Source organism: Sturnira hondurensis, unplaced genomic scaffold (genome assembly GCF_014824575.4).
Source record: "Sturnira hondurensis isolate 20B ecotype Veracruz unplaced genomic scaffold, ASM1482457v3 Scaffold0016284, whole genome shotgun sequence".
Taxonomy (NCBI): Eukaryota; Metazoa; Chordata; class Mammalia; order Chiroptera; family Phyllostomidae; genus Sturnira; species Sturnira hondurensis.
Genome location: NW_028088915.1, coordinates 5,509,185 through 5,515,024, shown reverse-complemented (window position 1 = coordinate 5,515,024; position 5,840 = coordinate 5,509,185). Strand labels below are relative to the sequence as shown.

The 5,840-nt window shown below is 39.6% G+C and overlaps 1 pseudogene; it reads right to left on the bottom strand.

The window, feature by feature from the left end:
* Positions 1–343: 343 nt before the first annotated feature.
* LOC119000793 (keratin, type II cytoskeletal 8-like) lies at positions 344–1,941 on the bottom strand (annotated as a pseudogene).
* Positions 1,942–5,840: the final 3,899 nt, after the last annotated feature.

Sequence of the window (5,840 nt, the reverse complement as noted above, 5' to 3'; positions counted from 1 at the left end):
GGAGAAGTGTCTGTTCTGGCCCTTTGCTCATTTTTTAATTGGATATTTTGTGTGTGTGTGTTGAGTTTTATAAATTCTTTATAAATGTGAGTTATTAACAACTCTTTATCAGATATATTGGCAAATATGTTCTCCAATTCAATGGGTTGTCTTTTCATTATGTTGATGGTTTCCTTTGCTATGCAAAACTTTTTAATTTGATATGTTTCCATTTGTTTATTTTTCTTTTGTTTCCATTGCCAAATGAATTATAGCAGAAAAATATTGCTATGAGAAGTGTACAAGATTTTACTGTCTATGCTTCCTTCAAGGATTTTTTTTTTTGGCAGAGCCAGCTGAGACTTTATTTTGGGTAAAGAAGAATTGATTTGGGTTTTAGTCTGGAGCACAGGTAAGAGGGGGTCCCCAGGCAATAAACTCCCCCACCCAAGGGTGAGCTGAAGATCAGAGCTGAGCTGCAGGTGGGTCTCCTGTGCCCTCTGGTCCCCAGCATGGCTCCTTTCCTGCTGGCTCGGAGGACAGGAGGGACCACAGTGGTCGTTCCCTTGGGCAGGACATCAGATGACTCAGACACCAGCTTCCCATCGTGGGTCTCAATTTTCCTCACAACCACCATCTTGGAGGAGCTGGTGCTGGTGCAGCTGAAGGATCCAGAGGCCCCACCAGGGCCCACATTGGCCTGGAAGCCCAAGTTATTGGTGAGGTTCCAATAGGCTGGGCCCAGCCCATCTGACTGGCCACTAGTGGTCTTGGTATGGATACTCATGTTCTGCATCCTAGACCCCAGCTGGTTCTCCTCACCCTGCAGCAGCTTGTGGTATGTGGCAATCAACAAGTCCAGGGCCAGCTTGACGTTTATGAACTCCTAGTACTCACTCAGCTGCTGGGCCATGTCCTGCTTAGTGGTTCTCTGTGTGGCTTCCAACTCAGCCACTTTGGCATGAGTATCCTTGGCAGCCAGCTCCCCGTGCTGCTCCGCATCAATGATGGCAGCCTCCAGGGAGGCCCTCAGGCCTTTGAAGACAACAATCTCAGCCTGGATTTGGCTGGTGTTCCAGTTAATCTAAAAAATCTCCATCTTTGTGAGACACAGGTCAGCCCCGTGCTTCCCAGCAGATGTTTGCAGCTGCTTATGCTTGATCTGGTACATGGTGTCAGCGTCAGCCCACGGATGTGTCAGAGATCTGGGATTGTAGCTCATGAGTCACCTTTTCATACAGCTGTCTGTAGAAGTTGACTTCATCGGTCACCTTTCAGGCAGGGCTCCAACTCTACCTTGTGCATGTAAGTTTCATCCACATCCTTCTTGATGAGGACAAATTTATTCCCCATCTCTGTGTGCTTGTTGATCTTGCCTTGTACTTATTCTTCAAGTCCACCACCAGCCCCAGCATGTTTCCAGGCTCTGTCTGCAGTTTCAGTTTCTCCTGGGCCAGTGTTTCCAGCTGCCACTGAAGGTTGTTGATGTAGCTCTCGAACATATTGTCTAGGTTACTACCAGTCATCTTCTGCTGCTGCTGGGGAGACCACTTGGTCTCCAAAATCTTATTCTGCTGCTCCAGGCTCCACACTTTATTGATGAAAGAAGCAAACTTGTTGAGGATCTTGATCTGCTCCTTCTCCTGGTTGCACATGGCCTGGCGGTTGGGGTCCACCTCCAGCTTCAGGGGGCTTAGCAGGCTCTGGTTCACTTGGATGGCTTTGATGATCCTCGTACTCCCAGGTCCCCTGAAAAGCCCTGGCCAGATTTATGTTGGCACCAAGGCCAACTCGGTAGCTGCTACCCACCTGGGAAAAGGCAAAGGAGCTGATGCTGGGCGCACTCAAGTACCAGTGTCTGCTTAAGGCCTGGGGGCCAGAGGTGGACACCTTGTAGGTCTTCTGGGTCATCCTTGTCGCCATGATGGAGGGTGGAATGGAAGCAAGGAGGCCAAACCAGACAGAGATTCAAGAGGAAGCCAAAAAGCTGCTTCTCTCTTCTAGGATTTTTATGGTTTCAAGCCTAACATTTAAGTCTTCAATCCATTTTGAGTTTATTCTCATGTATGTTATAGAAGGTGGTCTAGTTTTATTTTTTGCACATATCTGTCCAGTTTCCTCAACACCATTTGTTGAATATATTGTCTTTAACCCTTGTAATTGCTTCTTTTGTCAAATATTAATTGACCATAAAGGTGTGGGTTTACTTTTGGGCTCTCTCTATTCTGTTCTATCAATCTTTGACTGCTTTTGTGCCAAACCTATGCTGTTTTGATTATTATAACCCTGTAGTTTAGTTTCATAGCAGGTAGCATCGTTCCCCCAACTTCCTTTTGCTGTCTCAAGATACCTGTTGGTATTTAGAGTCACTTGTGGTTTCATATATATATTGGAATATATGTTCTAGTATTGAAAAATATGCCATTGGTATCTTGATAGCAACTGCATTGAATTAATGAATTCCTTTGGGTAGTACAGACATTTTAATGATGTTAATTCTTCCCATCCATGGACACGGTATGTGTGCACATTTATTTGTATCTTCTATAATTTCTTTCTTTAGTGTCTTATAAATTTCTGAGTATAGGTCTTTTACATACTTGGTTAAATTTATTCCTAAGAAAATTTTTTGAGGCAATAATAAATGGGATTGTTTTCTTAGTTTCTCTCTCTGATAGTTCATTATTTGTGTATAGAAATGCAACTGATTTCTGGATATTTATTTTGTATCTTGCTCCTTTACTGAATTCATTTGTCAACTCTAATAATTTTTTGGTGGAAATTTTAGGGTTCTCTATAGATAGTATCATAGTCATCTGCAAATAATACAGTTTTACTTCTTCCTTTCCAATCTGTATGTCTTTTATTTCTTCTTCTTGTCTGATTGCTGTGGCTAGAGCTGTGTTGAATAAGAGTTCACTGAACGTCCCTGTTTGATTCTCAATCTTAAGTGAAACACTCAGTTTTTGCCCATTGACTATGATGTTGGCTGTGGGCTTGTTATGTAGGCTTTTATTGCTTTGAGATATGTTTCCTCTACTCTCACTTTGCTGAGAGTTTTTGTCCTAAATGGATGATAGCTTTTATCAAATGCTTTTGCTGCATCTGTTATGATTGTGATTTTTATCCTTCATTTTGTTTATGTGGTATGTCACATTTATTGATTTGTGGATATTATATCAAACTTGCATCCATGGAATAAATCCTACTTAATCAGGGTGTATGATCTTCTTAATGTATTTCTTGATCCAGTTCACTATAATATTTTGTTGAGGATTTCAGCATCTGTGTTCATCAGAAATATTGGCCTATACTTTTCTTTTATTGTAGTGTCTTTATCGCCTTTCAGAATTAGAGTAATGCTGGTCTTATAAAATGAACTTGGAAATCTTCTCTCCTCTGTAATTTTTTGGAACAGTTTGAGAAGGACAGTTATTGGTTTTTCTTTCAGCGTCTGATAAAATTTGACTGTGAAGCCATCTGGTCCAGAACTTTTCTTTGTTGGGAGTTTTTTTATTTTTTTATTACTGCTTCAGTTACATTAGTTATAATCTGTCTATTGAGATTCTATGATTATTCTTGATTCAGTATTGGAAGATTGCATGTTTGTAGGAATTTATCCATTTTATCCATACCGTCTGACTTATTGGCACATAGTTGTTAATATTTTCTTACAATCTCTTGTATTTCTTTGGATTCAATTATTACTTCTCCTCTTTCATTTCTGATTTTGTTTATTTAGGTCTTCTCTCTTCTTTTTTCTTGCTGAGTCTGGTTAAAGGTTTGTCAATCTCATTTATCTTTTCAAAGAATCATCTCAGTTATATTGATTTTTTATTATATTCTACTCTATTTTATTTATTTCTGCTCAGATCTTTATTATTTCTTTTTTTTTATGCTCACTTTGGGCTTTGTTTATTGTTCTTTTTCTAGTTCATTTAAGAACAAAGTTAGGTTGTTTATTTTATTTTTTAAAGATTTTATTTATTTATCTTTAGAGGGGAAGGGAAGGAGAGAGGGAGAGAAATATCAATGTATGGTTGCCTCTCCTGCATCCCCTGCTGGGAACTGGCCTGCAACTCAGGCCTGTGCCCTGACTGGGAATTGAACACTGATCCTTTGGTTCACAGGCCCACACTCAATCCACTGAGCTACACCAGCCAGGGTCAAAGTTAGGTTGTTTATTTGAGCTTCTTCTTATTCCTTGAGGTAAGCCTGTAATGCTATGAATTTCCCTCTTAGAACTGTTTTCACTGTGTCCCACAGACTTTGGGCTAAAAAACATGTTATTTAGCCTTCATATCTTTGTTCATTTTTCAGTTTTCTTCTTGTGACTGATTTCTAGTTTCATACCATTATGGTTAGAGAAGATGCTTAATATGATTTCAGTATTCCGAAATTCACTAGATTTTGTTTTCTGTTCTGTGCTTGGAAGATTTTACTTTTCTATACTCCATATATTCTTATATGTAGTATTTTCATTATAATTATACTTTCGACCAGTACTATCCATTAGAACTTTCTATTTGAGTGAGGAACTCAATATTTAATTTACTTTTAACTTCAAACAGTCACAAATAGCTACTGTCAACCATATTAGACAGAGTATATCTAGACATTTTGTAAATTTCATTTGTATTTCCTTTTTTATTGAATAATCATTCAAGAGATAGAGCTTTTAAAAATTATTTTCAGCCCTGGATGGTGTGGCTAAGTGGATTGAGTGCTGGGTTGTGAACCGAAGGGTTGCTGGTTTGATTCCTAGACAGAGCACTTGCCTGGGTTGTGGGCCAGGTCCCCAACTGGGGGCAACTGATGGATGTACCTCTTGCACATGAATGTTTCTTCTCCTTCCTTTCCCCTCTCTCTACAAATAAATAAAATCTTTAAAAATATATTTTCAGTTTTAAAGAGTTTTTGGGTACCCAATTTTATTCACTACTAGTTTTACTGCACTGCAATTAGGAACTATTTTATGCCCTGGCTGGTGTGGCTCAGTGAATTGAATGCTGGCCTGTGAATCAAAAGGTTGCTGGTTTAATTCCCAAGCAGGGCACGTGCCTGTGTTGTGGGCCAGGTCCCCACTTAGGGGAACGTGAGAGGCAACTGATCGATGTTTTTCTTGCACGTTGATGTTTCTCTCTCTCTCTTTCCCTCCCTTCTCCTCTCTCTAAAAATAAATAAAAATAAAATATTTAAAACATAAAATCAAAATATTGCTTTTATTCTTGGTAGGTTAGGGGATTTATTTAGGATTTTAAAATGACCCAATGTAGTCTATTTTCATTAGAGGACTGGAGCCATTATAAAAAGTTAATCAATTCTCTATTTTCAGGCTGGAATGTTATATACAAGGTCTGTCCAGAAAATATCCAGCCATGTAATATGAAAAATAGTGATATTTATTAAAGATACAAGATGCAAAGAACATTGTACATAGGATGATAATGCCTCAATCCCCTTCAAAGTAGACACCTTGGGACTTCACACAGTTCTTCCAATCACCATCAGCTGCCCCCTCATATTTTCCTGAATCTCACTGATGGTCTGAAATCTATGCCCTTTTACCAGTGATTTTAGTTTTGGGAAAAGCCAAAAGTCACAGGACACCAAATCTAGGCTGTAGTGGGGCTGAGTCACCTGGGTGATTTGATGTTTTGCCAAAAAGCTGTGCAGAAGACATGGTGCACGAGAGGGCACATTGTTGTAACAAAGCTGCCAGTCATCGGTTGCCCATAGCTGTGGCCTTCTGAATCATCTGAGGTTTCCACAAAGGAATGTTCAAGCTTAACATAAAATTTGATGCAGATTCGTTGCTCTTCTCACTAGTCATTTTGAATGCAATGACCACACAGTACACA